Source organism: Cherax quadricarinatus, chromosome 3 (genome assembly GCF_038502225.1).
Source record: "Cherax quadricarinatus isolate ZL_2023a chromosome 3, ASM3850222v1, whole genome shotgun sequence".
NCBI lineage: Eukaryota > Metazoa > Arthropoda > Malacostraca > Decapoda > Parastacidae > Cherax > Cherax quadricarinatus.
The window spans coordinates 39,057,386-39,074,885 of NC_091294.1; the positions used below are offsets into that span (position 1 = coordinate 39,057,386).

General features: G+C 38.8%; 2 protein-coding genes across 2 annotated transcripts in view; one reads left to right on the top strand and one right to left on the bottom strand.

Annotated features, from left to right (window-relative positions):
• Positions 1–1,471, top strand: part of LOC128706493 (SET domain-containing protein SmydA-8) — a 187,832-nt gene extending 186,361 nt beyond the window's left edge. Inside the window, exon 9 of the transcript XR_008409878.2 lies at positions 1,175–1,471. The gene's annotated coding sequence lies outside the window, so the exon portion shown is untranslated. The remainder of the gene's footprint in view (positions 1–1,174) is intronic.
• LOC128705103 (broad-complex core protein isoforms 1/2/3/4/5-like) overlaps positions 1–17,500 on the bottom strand; it is a gene marked incomplete in the record, with an annotated part of 369,072 nt that overhangs the window by 130,404 nt on the left and 221,168 nt on the right.

Consider the following 17,500-nt stretch of genomic DNA (forward strand, 5'->3'; position numbering starts at 1 on the left):
GCACATATATTAAGACAAAAGGCCACTATGTTATGCAAGGTAATATATTTCTTATTAAACAAAAAAAAAAAAAGGTTCCTAGGTAAGGGTGGAAGTGCAAATAATAAATAGGAATAGCTAGTGAACCATCGGGATTATGCAATATGAGGATGGAAACTTGCAGAGTTAGCTGCATTTGCCTTAGAACGATGAGAAAATTTGCTAGGCTTATTTTCCTGAGTGTTGGGATATAAAATTTTTTATCAAAATAACAATCAAATACTACTGATGGCTATGTCTACTCATACTAAACAAAAACTAAAACAACAAACTAAGAATCTACAACTAAACAATCAAATCCAGCAAATTCTCCCAACATATTCATTTCTCGAGTATTAATAATTATGCTGGCTGCTTCTTAGGGACTAAGTGTGACTTAGCATGTTATATGGCACAATGTTAAAGGAGATTCTTCGTTAGTTAAATCACTCTTACAATATAACTATGATCATCTTAAGTACTAATAACCCTTAAAGAAACTGTCTCCAAATTGTCATGGATTGATAAAGCTGCATATTTCTGCAGATCTGCTTCCACCTGCCCAAATTATTATTGCTGCTATAGACACTGGGTATATAGTACAGTGCTATCAATGTTAAATTGAACACTTGATATATTAATGGTTATGGCATTTAAGTAAATCTTAAGTCCAGCATCCACAACAGCCATAAGATGGGCAGAAAAGCTTCGCTTGTCATGGTTCATAGGAACATGTCATGTTCGTGGGACCTTATTTTTCCCAGGTCTTACAGTGTTGGCACACACATGAGCAAAGGTACCTGGCACGAGTTACATTGTGACACCACCACCAGTACACACTGGCTGCCAACTATGCATCGCGACTGCTACATAACTATATAAACTTCACAATTGTAAATTTTTTAGTTAATCCATTCCAGTACCACAAGACATCTAGGAAGTAACAGTGTACTTTTCAAGTGATGGCTATGCCAATAAATATACTTTAGAAATGTCTCAGAATTTTAAGTCCACTGGTCTGGAAGGGAGTAACAGGTAGTTTAGATGCCCCTTCCCCCACCCCCACCCCCCAAAAAATGGAGGTTAAATATTTTTCAAATTAATTTGAAGCAGCCCTCAGGCTTTCTCCAGTGTCAGCAGTCAATTTCTCCGCCAGGATGGAGGGTGACATGGACGGAGAAGTGTGATTGGTGTCAAGTTTTGGCATGACGGACGTTGTGATGATGGGAGCAGAGATAACCGAAGTAACTGATGTGACCAATGGAGGCCGATGAGCATTTTTGGGACATCTCTTGAGATGAGCTTTCATGTTGTGTCCAAAAGTGAAGTATCGACCACAAGCAGGACAATGGGCAGGGCGATGTGAAGGCCGCAGTGTCCTGGGACGTAGTGGGGACAGCTGTGCGGCCATGGCTGCTGCTGCCACCGAGGAGCCGTGAGAGGATGAAGAGGATCGAGGGAAGGTGAGGGGGGCCAATGGGGGAAGGGAGAGCTGGGGACGCAGGCCAGCCGTCGAGGTTGACCAGGTACGCGGGGGGAAGAACAGAGACACTGGGGAGGAGTGCAGAGATGAAAGAAGCCCATGACTGTCTGAAAGAGATGAGAAACAACACACCTCAGTTTATTCCCACTATCAGGGTCAAAGTGTTGCTAGTGCTCGCCACAGCCAGTCTTAAAAATAATACCTGCAGGACTTGATCACCAGAAAGCCAAGTGTAAAGCCACCCACACGCAATTATGGTTTATTGAAACAAAAGAAAGCGAAATGTAAACCAAAATCCGGTCATGAAAAGGCAAGATGCCATAAAAGTAGTTAGTATCTTTTATGAAATTTCGAACCCTGTCAGTGGGAATAAAAGCCGAGAAAATAGGATCCATCCACAACATTTGTTAAAGAAATAATAAAATAAAAGAAATTAAATGTTTATAATTAGCAGGAATTCAAAAGCAAGTGTTACACATGCTACAGGTAAACAGGTAATATAAATGGGATCCAGTAATATGTACAATAGAGTGGCATCCTACATAGTAACACAATACTCATCACTATCACACTATACAATATCAAAATATACAACCATAATATTATAATCAAAATCAGCAATAGTAGCAGGGCCATATAGACTTTAGAGAATAAATTGCCAGGACTGAACATATAATTTTCAGTAGAGTAGCTGGATTAAAAATAATTAAGCTTAGAAAATCATTCAGCGACATCAGTCAGCAATGTGAATATTGAAATATTGTGTATGACTTTTTAAATAATTTAAATTTCCCAACAAATCACTTATCCCAAACAAAATAATATATACAAATGATCATTCTCTTCAGTAGGAAATGCTAAACTTTATTAATTTAGGTACACAAAATAACAACACAGAAAACCATTATTTTTTTATTATATTATAAAATCACACACGAGTAGCGAGAGAAGTGATATGTGTTACAAGTTGGTCTGAGTGGTGAGATGGGTGTGAAACTAAATCCTCTCTTGATGATGTCATCATTTTCTTGAGTATACAAACCTTATACAATATAATGTAGTTCTCCAAATATATACTAGTCAAATTATGTATGGCAATTCATCACTCTAGAGATGCAATGGGAAGAAGAAAACTGACTTTTTTAAACCCTAGTCTCTCAAAAAATTTATTTACCATCAAGAACTGTATCTAACATAATAAATTTAACTAACCAAATTTTGAGTACCATAATAAAACATGATATGCTAAAGGGGAATGTATCTTTAATAAAAAATATTCCATAGCATAAACCCCGTCTTAACAAGATGTCTCGGCCCAACCCGTCACACCACGTTGAAAAAAAATAAAATTCTGAGGTTTAGACAATCTGCTTGCACAGCAAGGGTGGCATGAAAACAGGTGTCAGAAACCATCAGTGTGCTTCTGGCTACTCAGTTTACCCACCAGCACTCCCATTGTCAAGTTGGTTCACGGGCACACCAAGGCTACTTATTTTCCATATAGTTTAAACGAACAAAAACACACAAACTGTCACATTTACAGCACTCAAAAACTTCATCTATGAACACATTATTAACTGGGAGACAGAATGGCAACTGTATTCCCTTGAGCATATATTTGACCTATATAACATAACCTTTAAGTAAAAAAATGTGTGTATGGAACTAGCTAACTTTCATACTCATTTATACTTGCTCTCTCTTGTGCGCACACACGCGCACACACACACACACACACACACACACACACACACACACACACACACACACACACACACACACACACACACACACACACACACACACACACAAATTCTGGTGTGAAAAAGACTTCAGAAAGATTAGGAACTGTTGTATATGATGCAGAATGCAGTAATAAGAGTAATGAAACAGAATATAGTAATACTGAAAAAAATACAGTAGTTTTTGTTGATCTTATCATCAGAATTAGAGTGGAAGTGAAAATAATAAACAGGAATAGCTTCAGTAATGGCTAGTGGGATTATTGACTACACAAGTGGCATTGAGTTTACATGTCACCTGTACACCACCAATCAAGAATATTTCAGTATCTAACATAGGAATTAAAGTAAACTCTTGGAGTATACACACACAGATCTGCTCTGGATTGGATAGGAAAATTATACTCATTAATTTAATACAAATCCTAAACATGTGGGAGATCATTCAGAGCACATGGTGAGTGGGAGGGAGAATGGACAGCACACCATGGGGGATGAGATCATTCACAGCACATGGTGGGAGGAAAGGGGAGTGGAGAGCACACCACAGGAGGGCTAGATCATTCACAGCACATGGTAGGTGGGGAGGGGAGTGGAGAGCACACCAGGGGGTAAGATAATTCACAGCACATGGTAGGTAGGGAGAGGAATGGAGAGAACACCATGGGTGTAAGATCATTCACAGCACATGGTAGGAGGGACAGGAGAGTGGAGAACGTTCAGGACAATACTTCCATGATTTTCTTCTGACAAGATGATGAATGAGACATGTGTAACACTTTACTATATTTGCTGCTGAAGCATTTCACCTGTACAACAGACTTCAGTGAAGTACAGTCTTCAGTGTTACACTTCAGCAATAATGATACCCAAGCACTTCACGTGTGTCTTATTCATTAACTGATATTGCATTTTAACCCGTAAACAGTCCAAACATATATATACGTTTTTTTCAACATTTGAATGTAAAAAAAGTAGATCATCTTTTTGTTTTTTTACATTTGAAAATGTGTAAAAAACTTTGATCTACTTTTTTTTTATATTTGAAAATATGTAAAAAAAACGTAATCTACTTTTGTAGCACCACACATGTGAACATAGATCTGCTTGGACCGTTTACGGGTTAAGATTTAAAAAGCACTTGAACCATCTGGTTATTTAATATTTTTTAACAAATTCACAAACATGAATCTGCATCCAATTTTAAGCTATCTTAATTAACTCTTTGCTATTAATTACAATTTACTGTTATGACTAATTTACTGTCATTACAATCATAATAAAAATAGAGAGAAAAGAATTCTAATCCATCAGATGTAGTCCGAACAGTATCTTTCAACTGTTCAAAGTCAAGGGCAATAAGTAACAGCAAAATTTAAAAAAATGAGGGGAAAATTCCCCATTATTTAATGTAAAAATTTGTTGGTACAGTGTATGTGATGAGATTGTGGGCGCTGAGACCCCATCAACATGGAAGGGTGAAAGTGCTGAAGGTTTCTTAAGTTCATCTCAGTGGACTCCCATATTTGACAATCGTTAGGAAACACGTTTTTTTTAGGCGAGTACTGGAAGATGTCAAAGTAGAAATGCTGTGATGTGAGAATATAACATGACATTGACATATTCATTGGGTAAAGCTATGTTGGGATAACAATGACTTGCCATTTATCACTGGCCCGATCTGAAACCAGGTCATGGGGAAGATAGTCCCCAGAGTTACTAACAGATAACAAAATGACAAAAATTTATTCTAATATCCAAAATAAACATTAATGAATAAGAAAATCAACACTAAACATATATTTTGAAAAAAAAAAAGTGGAAGGTAATAGATAATAGATCATAATAACTAGGAATTTACTGATAAAGGATAAAGTATGATACGAGTAGGATAAGAAAATCTTTCAGACATAAAAAAAAAAAAAATGGGTCATTCAGCAATCAAACTTGATATGCCCGTGCACCGGAGGTTCACTGGTATAAGAGCCGTGCTTAAGTGTTTTAGCACCACCGTGGGTAGCACATCTTCATGGCAAACTCAACTGCTTGAATTAAATTCCATTTTTTGAATAAAATTCTATTATTTCAGTGACAATTTGCCACACTAAAAGAATTATTAATATAAATAATAATACTGTGATAATAATAATAAACAATAATAATAATAAAAATAAGAAAGTGCAATATTATCCTCTGAAATATCATTTTCAGTTCTAAAAATACAGGAAAAAATAAAATCAACTCTGGCCACGAAAGTGTCTACCTAATTGCAATAGAGAGAGAAAGTGGGGGACAGGCTACTTTATATCGGAATCATAATTCTGGACACAACGTGTCTTGACAACCTGAGCCAGCTGTAGTCCCGCCCCATTTGGATACAGTAAGATAAACAGCAACGACTGACGCAAAACAAGGTCCATCCCAGCCATTCCGTGCCTGGCTACCTTACTGACTGCAACGCACTGGGTGCTGTTTTACTCCCCATGAGCAATACATGGGGATGCGTGCTGTCTCACAGCTCCACTCCATCACATCTCGACTATCAGATCTGTGCATTTTAACACCACAGGTTTGGCTTACTGCCACAAAACTCAAATTCATTTTATATATGCCATATTAGGTGGAGGCTATCCTAGTGGTCAATGGGTGTTTTCTATAACATATTCAGTGAAAAGTACCGCTAAAGCTTTAGGTACTGTACAGGAAACAATTAATACATCCCAAAGATCACCAGGGAAAACCACACAGCCTGTGGCTCTTTGGCGATCCTTCACAAGGACGAGCAGTGCCTGGCCTGGGAAGGACATTGTTACTGTGTGTCTTTTGTTGCTGTATGTTGTGTATACCTGGAGTGCTACCATCTTGGTTTGCATCCTCCACTAGAGTAGCACACATTATGTGTAGCTATTATGGCCAGGATGATGAGTTCGATGCTTGAAAAACTCTTAGGAAGTATGATGAGGTACTTTAAAAGGGAATGAACATCTGATGAGAATGCTATAATAAAGAGTGCACAATAAGAAACATAAGTAATGGAAGAATGCTTTGTTAAAATGATATGAACATATAACAATAACAATAATAGCTGTTGTGAGCACATAAATTGAAATATAAAGTATCTGTTCTCTTCAAATTGGAATCTGGAAAGTTTCCGGACTACATTTTGAATACCACAAATACTATTACTGATATCAAGTCTAGACTAATGTTACTGTGAAATAAAGTGTCATGCGCATGAGGATATTAACAATGGAAATTGACTACTGCACTCCTAAACCAGGACTCTATGATTAGTATGGGACTGTAAGGACATTAACAATGGAAGAAGAGTACTGTACACCTACAACAAGACACTGGTTACTATGGTGCTATGAGAACATGAATAATGGAAGTGGAGTACTGTACCCCTAGAACAGGACACTGGTTACTATGGAGCTGTGGATGAACTATGGAAAGGATAACATGAAAAATTATTGTGCACTGTCAAGACATAAACATGTAACTCCTGGTACAAGATGGGTAGCACCTCCAGACAACACAACATAAGATGTTGGAACTGAACATCTGTGCTCACTACACTGCTTCCTCAATAATTTGTAGGAACCATACAATCTGGAAACATTAATCATAACTCTAAATATGTTAAAAAATTTATCAAGCAGTGATTAACATTGAGCACCTTTGCACAGCATACAATTAGTAAAATTATAGACCTATGTCTGTCATATATTTTTCAGAAATACACTGTCATAAATCTCAATCCTCTTAGTAAACCCAATGACAATTATGTCAAAGTGACAAGATTTATAGACATGCTTCCACACCATAAAAATTTCCCTGTCAATGAATGTCACTAGTACAATTTAGAGCCCTCTCTTAGTTTTAGCGTGGCAAACCACGAATACCCCCAACTGCCGAGACTTCCACACACCTCTGAACACGCCACAAAGCATGCACCTCAAGCTAAAAGGGGAAATGGGAAAACATTAAACCCTAAAAACTCAACTGGGAACAAAAGTAGATTTCTTTACTAATCAAGAGTGTGAAAATTCAGCATTTGGATGGTAAAAACATATTAAGACCACTTTATTGGTTTTCTGAATGAGTTATAAATCATTACTGTCTTGAAACAATTGCCAATTGTATACATTACCCATGTAAACAAAAGAAAGGCTTGACAAGTTTCCTTCACTGCCAACATTCATGAAGAGGGAAATATTTGCTTAACTACTAATAAGTGCTTTACATATCGCCAATTTTATGAACACAGATAAAGGCTGCTTCCTATGACCAGCTACTTAAAAAAAAAAATTAATCCAACTTTTAGAGTTCATAGGGATGATTTATTAATGTGTGCATTACTGTGATGGAAAAGCAGAAAGGCTGCAGTTTTATAACAGGTGCAGCTTCTTTGCCTAACCATGCCTGAAGTACACAACTGTAGCTGGTCATGAAAGCTGCCATGGGACTGGTTATTTTTTTGAAGTTGTCACTTTGATCACCAGATGGAGACTGGAAGATAGGTAGGTTGGTCAGTAGCTACAATACAAAGTGCTCCTATTATATTAACAGGATACAATATGTTTGCACTGTGAGGTAGATTGTGCCCCGGGAGAGGACGGCACCCTGATTGTACGTGGGCGCAGTGGCCGCACCACCGCTTTACTGCTGCTGCTGCTGCCGCTGGGCTTGACCCGAACACCCGAGGCAGGGCAGAAAGAGCCACTACACTACCCTTTAAATAATAGTTCTTCAATCTCAACAACAACAATAATACTACAAACAATGGGCAACAAGTAGTGTAAGGTAGCCTGGCTCAACTGCCCTGGCTCTGGTGCCCAGCAAACAGTTGCAGCTGAGATTGGGAGCCGCACACTCCCCCGGGGAATTCAGACCTGTGGACCACAGAGAAGTCATAAAAAATACCTGAGGAACATTGTAGGTAATGTTTATACTGTATAAATGCATTACGGACTAATTTAGATGATGCCAGGTTCTTGTAACCCTGACATAAGCATGAGGTACTGTAGGAAAATAATTTATGTGGCAGAGTGAACTTTGCATCATAAGGCCTGACAGAAGTAAGGCCAGGTGCTAGGATTCACCCTGTTTAAAGCGCATAATGAGGTAATATTGTTGTCGGGATGACAGCACTGCTTCTTTCCTCCATGTCATCACAAAATCTGTTACTAATGATGGCACTGGATGAGAGAAGCAAATTACCACCAACCCTGTGAGGTACTGATCCCTGCCATAGAGTGAGCAAGTGTCTCTGAGGTCACACATTGATTGTTTCATCTGACAAGCTGCGCCCCATGTGCAGGGCAGCAAGGGAACGAGCAATGTAACCCGTAATATTTGTACTGAGCCTGACTGTTGCTGCTGCTGCTGCTAACTGCTGCCAATCTGATTTGCTATGCTGAACCTGGCTGACTGTTGCCTGCTTGCTGTTACTGTTGCTGTGACTGAGGCCATGCCAGCTGCAGCGATGACTGTTGGCCATCATAAGAACTGCGGGACCCAGCCCATGTTATACAGTATTTCGTACATTAGACCGGCAAGGCTATTAGCCACACCCCGCATTTGGCACGTCCATCTTAAAAGCTGCTGCTGCTGCTGCTATACAGTTCACAAAATCAAGCTCCCAGTACTTAATAATTAACATCTTGACTTCCTTAACTCATTAACTCACTTATTACAACTAAACCATTAACCTTCAATTACATAACAGGGCAGCTATGCTGCCACACTTAAGCCGCTAAACCTTGGTGTTTACATATTCACGACATGGAAAACACTCTCAGCTCATCTTTCATGAGAAGATTGCAGCGCATGACAGGAAGCTGGAAGACAATGTCAACCCTGTACCAAGCCCTGGTTTCTATTAATCATGTCACATATAGCAGCCTTCACTACATCAACAATCACATTGTGTAATATAAGCTCTACTCGTGCGGGGTAACCACGAAGGCTGCAAGGTGACTTATCACCGGGGTTCTTGATGTCTCCTCCGGGGCCCCATGCCAAGTCCCAGATAAGCTGTCTTGGCGGGTTCAGCGTGAAACTCTGCAGGCAGTAATACTGCAGGATGCCCTAATAAGGGTACCACTTTCTCTCCCCTGCAGTAGCCTGCCGTCTTGCAGCTAAGGTAGCTAACAGTGTTGGCGAGTGAGGCAGATCATGTGATGACTGCAGCGAAGACAGGGGCGGAGATGGAGGAGGAGCTTTTTGAATGTTGGTGGATGGGGCATCCTGGCTCAGCGCTGCCAGTCAGGAAGTTGAGTGAGTGCCATGAGCATGTGTTGGTGGTGGTGGTGGAGCTGGAAGTGCTGGATGTGCTGCCACTTCCTCACCAACATTGCCACCCAACATCGCACCACTCAGATGACCTTGCACCTGCACACACTTTTTCAGATGGATCTTCATATTGTACTTGAATTTAAAGAACTTGCCACATCCCGGACAGACGGCAGGGCGACGCGATGGCCAGTGCATGTACTGGTGGGAGGCGCTGATAAATTGTAATTTTTGAAGCAATTGATAATCTGGAAAAAGAACGGAAAAGGACACTGTCAGTCATTTGATCATTCCCAACTGAACCAATTACTAACTTTAAACAGGTAATTTCTATATCAATGCATGCAGTGACAGGCATCGGAAGACGGCAAACACTTGCTTTAACGATTGAAAGTGCACAGCTAACAAAGGTGACAGTCAAGTATCTGCACCATACTGCACAATGCCTGTCACCACCTGTGCTTTAGCAAGACTGCAAGTTGTGGCCTCAAAATTGGGCAGTCAAAAATATTCTGTTTGTCTAAAGCCTTGGAAGGAAATTTTTTTGATAACTAAAACGATTATTACTTTTTCCAGATATCAATTGAATTGAGCCAAGAAAATCAAGAGAAACACGTGATTGAGGCTAAAATGCCTCTCTTCTAAGGCCGCAGCTTCCACCAGTCTAAGCACAGCACACCTAATGGAGAGGGAAGGGCCACACCAAGGATGATGGCACTACCAAGAGAACAAATGTGGAAACTTAAGGAAAAGTAACAAAACAAAAACTGAGCAATAAAGAAAAAAAAAGTAAATAACGCTACAAAGTTTAGAGGGAACAAAAAGCATTTTTATAACAAATGACGAAGACACCAAATGAACGTTTGGTAACACAATAATAAAAGTCACAGAAATGCATAGACCCAGTATGTTTCTATAATTAGTCAACAACGTTCTATGCATTTCCTTATTACATCAAGGATATATTTATGGAAAAATACTGTGGTACTTTTGTCATGAAGCTCATATATATGTATTTAAAGATGAGTGGGTTCCAGCAAAAAAAAAATAAATAAATAAATAGATAAATAAAAAAATATTACTTGTATTACCAAGATCAAAAAATAAAATGTAAATGAAAGGGGAGTCAATACAAGTATACAAGAAATGCAATAGGAAGGAATACAAATATATGGCAAGATGCAAAATAGTGAAGGAATGTGTGTTAAAATCTGCAACTTGTCCAGCAGATATACATGTCCAGTGCTTAGGGTGAAGGTGATTTGCAATCTTTTATAGCATATTATTCAACAGATCAAGTGTTGAATTTATCAGATGTAACTTTAGACATTAACATGTTTGCAATAAATATAAATAAAGAAATAAAATGAGTATTAAAAGAGGTATAGTGAAGGTAAGAGTGAGAAGAGGATACTGGAGGAAGGAAGGAAGGTGAGATAATCGTCAAGACTCAAAGAAATGCTCTCCCTAAGCAAGTGAAGTACATTCATTCACACATCTGCAACACTACATGGGACTTTTATACACTCATACACAAATCTGTGCGAGTGTATTTTGCTATTTAGTGCCAATAGGTACTAAATAGCAAAAAAAATATAGGTTTTGAAAATGTAGTTAGCTCTATTACAAAGCTCCTATATACAGTGCAATTTTTCATGAATGCGAATGAAAAAAAGTACATCCAAAATTAAATAATACATGCAGGGACCTCCATAGAATGTGCTATTTCAACTGCATTTGCCAAAAAATTGCACTACATAGAAGAGATTTACAAGAGTGGTGACTGTATATCTCTCAACATCTTGTAATTGTGGATATTTTCTCATGCCAAGTTCTTCAATCACAATATGACAGGGATACACATCTGGTAAATATCTTATTTTTAAATTAAAATAAATTACAGAAATCTCCTTACTCATCATTATTGGATATATTACAAATTCTAGGGTGCAAATATATTATGCACTATCAATATTGTTTCACAAAGCTTCTATTTGTTTTTTACACTTATTCAAAGCCCACGTTTATCACTGATAACAATGAGTTCGTAGGTCATTAGCCTATATTTTTTTACAAAATACACAATGAATTTAAAATATTTAACATTACAAGGTAAAAAAAAAAAAATATGTAGATTAAGGAGCAGCATCAGTATCAGTTCGTATTCATCTCATTGTACAATATTTTTAGATACCTCCATTGTGAAATGTGTAAACCAGCTTGATAACAAAATATGCAAACCTGCATGCTAACAAAATGCATAAACCAGCTTGCTACCAAAATGCATAAACCAGCTTGCTAACAAAACAATTACAAAGATCTGACAGACCATCTTGGCGATAAAAGTAATTAACAATAAGATTTCAATCAAATCTTGTGGTACATTAATTATTAGTCAATTAATATATAATCAAATTACTGCAAATATATGCAGACAAATGTACTGCCTATCCATAAATAATATATACAAAAATTTAAAAAAAAATTGGCAGGATCACTTGACTTTAGCTATAACACTGTACTACAGTATCTGACTGCAACTTAAATTGTGCATCAATTGAAAACACAGTATTGTGATCACAATATATAAGGTACTTATCTCACTATCTATAATATGATAAAGCAAGGCAAACACTGAATATCTCCCATGAAGGTAGGGTGACCCAAAAAAGAAGAAATACTTTCACTGTCATTCATTCAATCACTGTCTTGCCTGGAGCATGCCAGCATCACTGCTCAGATAACATTCCCAACTGCAACATCCCCACCCACAGAGTGCAGTCACTACTTCTCACCTCCAAAACTCAAGTCCAGCTAACTGGTTTCCCTGAATCCCTTCAGAAATATTACCCTGCTCACACTCCAACAGCACATCAAATCATAAGAACCACTTGCCTCCACTCAATCCTCTTTAACACGGCAACACAAGCCTGTTGGATGTCCAAGCCCTTTGCACTCAAAACCTCCCTTACCCTTTCCCTCCAACCCATCCTGGAACAACTCTTATCTACCTCAGATATATGTATGTACTTTTAGTCATCCTATTTTGCTCTATCCTCTCTGTATATCCAAACCACTTCAACAACCTCTTCTTTGCCCTCTGAATGATACTTTTGGCAACCCTACACCTTCTAATCTCCAGCTGTTAATTCTCTGCATAATATTCACACCACACATTGCCCTCAAACATGATGTCCTCCCTGCCTCTAACCGCCTCCTCCCCGCAACATTTTCAACTCCTGCTTCACACCCATCCATATAAGAGTGTTGGCACCAGTATACACTCTGGTGCAATCAATCAATCTATCTCTATCTCTCTTTTTTTTTTTGCCTCCATGGATACCATTCTTTGTCTTCCACAGATGTCTCAATACACCACCCACCTGTACTAATCATCACTTCTCTGGTTACCATCTTTCATGGGCCCATCTGCCGACCAGTTCACTCCTAAATATCTGAATACATATGCATTTTCCATATTCCTTCCCTCTAATCTGATAAGCAATCTTTCATTGCCTAATTCTTTTTTGTTTTCTCTTATCACCTTGCTCTTTCCTATGTACACTTTTAATTTAATTTTTTACATATCCTCCCAAACTCATCTATGAACTTTCAGAGCTTCTCTTCAGAATCTCCCAAAAGAATCCTGTCACCAGCAAAAATTAACCATGATAACCCCCACTTTATCTTTTAGTCCCATACCTCTCCTCAACACCCTAGCACTTCTTTTATGACACCAGCTATAAATATTTTACCCTTTGACTGCCGCAACCCCCAATCCTGAGGTGTCTCCTGGTGTCGCAAAATTAAAAAAAAAAAAAAAAAATCTTATGAAATGATAGAGAATCTTTTCCCGATTGTAATGACACCAAAAAAACGAAATTTGATGGAAAACTGACAGAATTATGCTCTCGCAAAGTTAGCGACCTCGGCGATATTTACAAATCGGCGATTTCGCCCACTTTCAGCCCTATTTTCGGCTAATTCCATTGCTCCAGTCAACCAAACTCATAGCTATTTCTTTAGAACTCCATTTTTTTCTATCGATTGAGTACAAGAAACTGCCCATTTACCGATTTCAACTACCCAATAATGTGGTCAGAAATTTGCAATTTGGCCAATTTCACAAAAATTAAAAAATATGACAATTTCAAAATAAGGTCCAGAATGAACAATGCAGACATTCCTGGCTCTAAAATAACATTTTCTTTGTTCATCAGTCATGTCTCCAGGCCCCTCTGATATTACTCTTGCTTTCTATTTTGAATTTTTATTCAAACAAAAAATAGAAGACTTACTATTATGCAGACTACTGGCCCTAAGCTAAACAAAGCTGAAGGGGGTAGGGGAGTTTCGGTGGGGGGAAATAAATGGGATTAAATCTGGAGTATCTGAGAGAGTTAGAGCAAAGGAAGGGGTAGCAGTAATGTTGAATGATCAGTTATGGAAGGAGAAAAGAGAATATGAATGTGTAAATGCAAGAATTATGTGGATTAAAGTAAAGGTTGGATGCGAGAAGTGGGTCATAATAAGCGTGTATGCACCTGGAGAAGAGAGGAATGCAGAGGAGAGAGAGAGATTTTGGGAGATGTTAAGTGAATGTATAGGAGCCTTTGAACCAAGTGAGAGAGTAATTGTGGTAGGGGACCTGAATGCTAAAGTAGGATTAACTTTTAGAGAGGGTGTGGTAGGTAAGTTTGGGGTGCCAGGTGTAAATGATAATGGGAGCCCTTTGATTGAACTTTGTATAGAAAGGGGTTTAGTTATAGGTAATACATATTTTAAGAAAAAGAGGATAAATAAGTATACAAGATATGATGTAGGGGAAAATGACAGTAGTTTGTTGGATTATGTATTGGTAGATAAAAGACTGTTGAGTAGACTTCAGGATGTACATGTTTATAGAGGGGCCACAGATATATCAGATCACTTTCTAGTTGTAGCTACACTGAGAGTAAAAGGTAGATGGGATACAAGGAGAATAGAAGCATCAGGGAAGAGAGAGGTGAAGGTTTATAAACTAAAAGAGGAGGCATTTAGGGAAAGATATAAACAGCTATTGGAGGATAGATGGGCTAATGAGAGCATAGGCAATGGGGTCGAAGAGGTATGGGGTAGGTTTAAAAATGTAGTGTTAGAGTGTTCAGCAGAAGTTTGTGGTTACAGGAAAGTGGGTGCGGGAGGGAAGAGGAGCGATTGGTGGAATGATGATGTAAAGAGAGTAGTAAGGGAGAAAAAGTTAGCATATGAGAAGTTTTTACAAAGTAGAAGTGATGCAAGGAGGGAAGAGTATATGGAGAAAAAGAGAGAGGTTAAGAGAGTGGTGAAGCAATGTAAAAAGAGAGCAAATGAGAGAGTGGGTGAGATGTTATCAACAAATTTTGTTGAAAATAAGAAAAAGTTTTGGAGTGAGATTAACAAGTTAAGGAAGCCTAGAGAACAAATGGATTTGTCAGTTAAAAATAGGAGAGGAGAGTTATTAAATGGAGAGTTGGAGGTATTGGGAAGATGGAGGGAATATTTTGAGGAATTGTTAAATGTTGATAAAGATAGGGAAGCTGTGATTTCGTGTATAGGGCAAGGAGGAATAACATCTTGTAGGAGTGAGGAAGAGCCAGTTGTGAGTGTGGGGGAAGTTTGTGAGGCAGTAGGTAAAATGAAAAGGGGTAAGGCAGCCGGGATTGATGGGATAAAGATAGAAATGTTAAAAGCAGGTGGGGATATAGTTCTGGAGTGGTTGGTGCAATTATTTAATAAATGTATGGAAGAGGGTAAGGTACCTAGGGATTGGCAGAGAGCATGCATAGTTCCTTTGTATAAAGGCAAAGGGGACAAAAGAGAGTGCAAAAATTATAGGGGGATAAGTCTGTTGAGTATACCTGGTAAAGTGTATGGTAGAGTTATTATTGAAAGAATTAAAAGTAAGACTGAGAATAGGATAGCAGATGAACAAGGAGGCTTTAGGAAAGGTAGGGGGTGTGTGGACCAGGTGTTTACAGTGAAACATATAAGTGAACAGTATTTAGATAAGGCTAAAGAGGTCTTTGTGGCATTTATGGATTTGGAAAAGGCGTATGACAGGGTGGATAGGGGGGCAATGTGGCAGATGTTGCAGGTGTATGGTGTAGGAGGTAGGTTACTGAAAGCAGTGAAGAGTTTTTACGAGGATAGTGAGGCTCAAGTTAGAGTATGTAGGAAAGAGGGAAATTATTTCCCAGTAAAAGTAGGCCTTAGACAGGGATGTGTGATGTCACCGTGGTTGTTTAATATATTTATAGATGGGGTTGTAAGAGAAGTAAATGCGAAGGTCTTGACAAGAGGCATGGAGTTAAAAGATAAGGAATCACACATAAAGTGGGAGTTGTCACAGTTGCTCTTTGCTGATGACACTGTGCTCTTGGGAGATTCTGAAGAGAAGTTGCAGAGATTGGTGGATGAATTTGGTAGGGTGTGCAAAAGAAGAAAATTAAAAGTGAATACAGGAAAGAGTAAGGTTATGAGGATAACAAAAAGATTGGGTGTTGAAAGATTGGATATCAGATTGGAGGGAGAGAGTATGGAGGAGGTGAATGTATTCAGATATTTGGGAGTGGACGTGTCAGCGGATGGGTCTATGAAGTATGAGGTGAATCATAGAATTGATGAGGGGAAAAGGGTGAGTGGTGCACTTAGGAGTCTGTGGAGACAAAGAACTTTGTCCTTGGAGGCAAAGAGGGGAATGTATGAGAGTATAGTTTTACCAACACTCTTATATGGGTGTGAAGCATGGATGATGAATGTTGCAGCGAGGAGAAGGCTGGAGGCAGTGGAGATGTCATGTCTAAGGGCAATGTGTGGTGTGAATATAATGCAGAGAATTCGTAGTTTGGAAGTTAGGAGGAGGTGCGGGATTACCAAAACTGTTGTCCAGAGAGCTGAGGAAGGGTTGTTGAGGTGGTTCGGACATGTAGAGAGAATGGAGCGAAACAGAATGACTTCAAGAGTGTATCAGTCTGTAGAAGAAGGAAGGCGGGGTAGGGGTCGGCCTAGGAAAGGTTGGAGGGAGGGGGTAAAGGAGGTTTTGTGTGCGAGGGGCTTGGACTTCCAGCAGGCGTGCGTGAGCGTGTTTGATAGGAGTGAATGGAGACGAATGGTTTTTAATACTTGACGTGCTGTTGGAGTGTGAGCAAAGTAACATTTATGAAGGGGTTCAGGGAAACCGGCAGGCCGGACTTGAGTCCTGGAGATGGGAAGTACAGTGCCTTCACTCTGAAGGAGGGGTGTTAATGTTGCAGTTTAAAAACTGTAGTGTAAAGCACCCTTCTGGCAAGACAGTGATGGAGTGAATGATGGTGAAAGTTTTTCTTTTTTGGGCCACCCTGCCTTGGTGGGAATCGGCCAGTGTGATAATAAAAATAATAATAAAAAATAATAATACTGCAAAACTATAATAATTGTATAAATAACATTAACCCATTCATGACTGCATATTAGAATGGCTAGTTGGACATTTATTGGACAATGACATCATTTGTTTACTTTTGAACATCGGCAAAAATCAAACATTTCAACTAATTTGAGCTCCATTTCCAGGTTCTTTTTATAGTAAAATCAATCAAAATCACCTCTACTTCCATAATATGTTTTCCATTCTATCAAATGAGACCAAGAAAACGAGAATACAACAATAAATACTATACGAAAATAGACCACAAAGTCGGCATTTTAATTAAAAAAAAATGGTTGTAGTTTTTTTTTCTTATTATGCACTGCGTGCTCCACGATTTTTTTTATATGGTGCACACTGACCACACAGACCCATTCTCTCACATGTGGGCCTACCAGCTTTCTCCTGCTTGATTTGAAGCCGCTAGAATTTATGAGTATATATACGTCAAACATGGTACCTCGTAAGACGTACATATACGGCCGCGACAGTCAAAGGGTTAAAGAACCATGGCAACATCACACATCCTTGTCT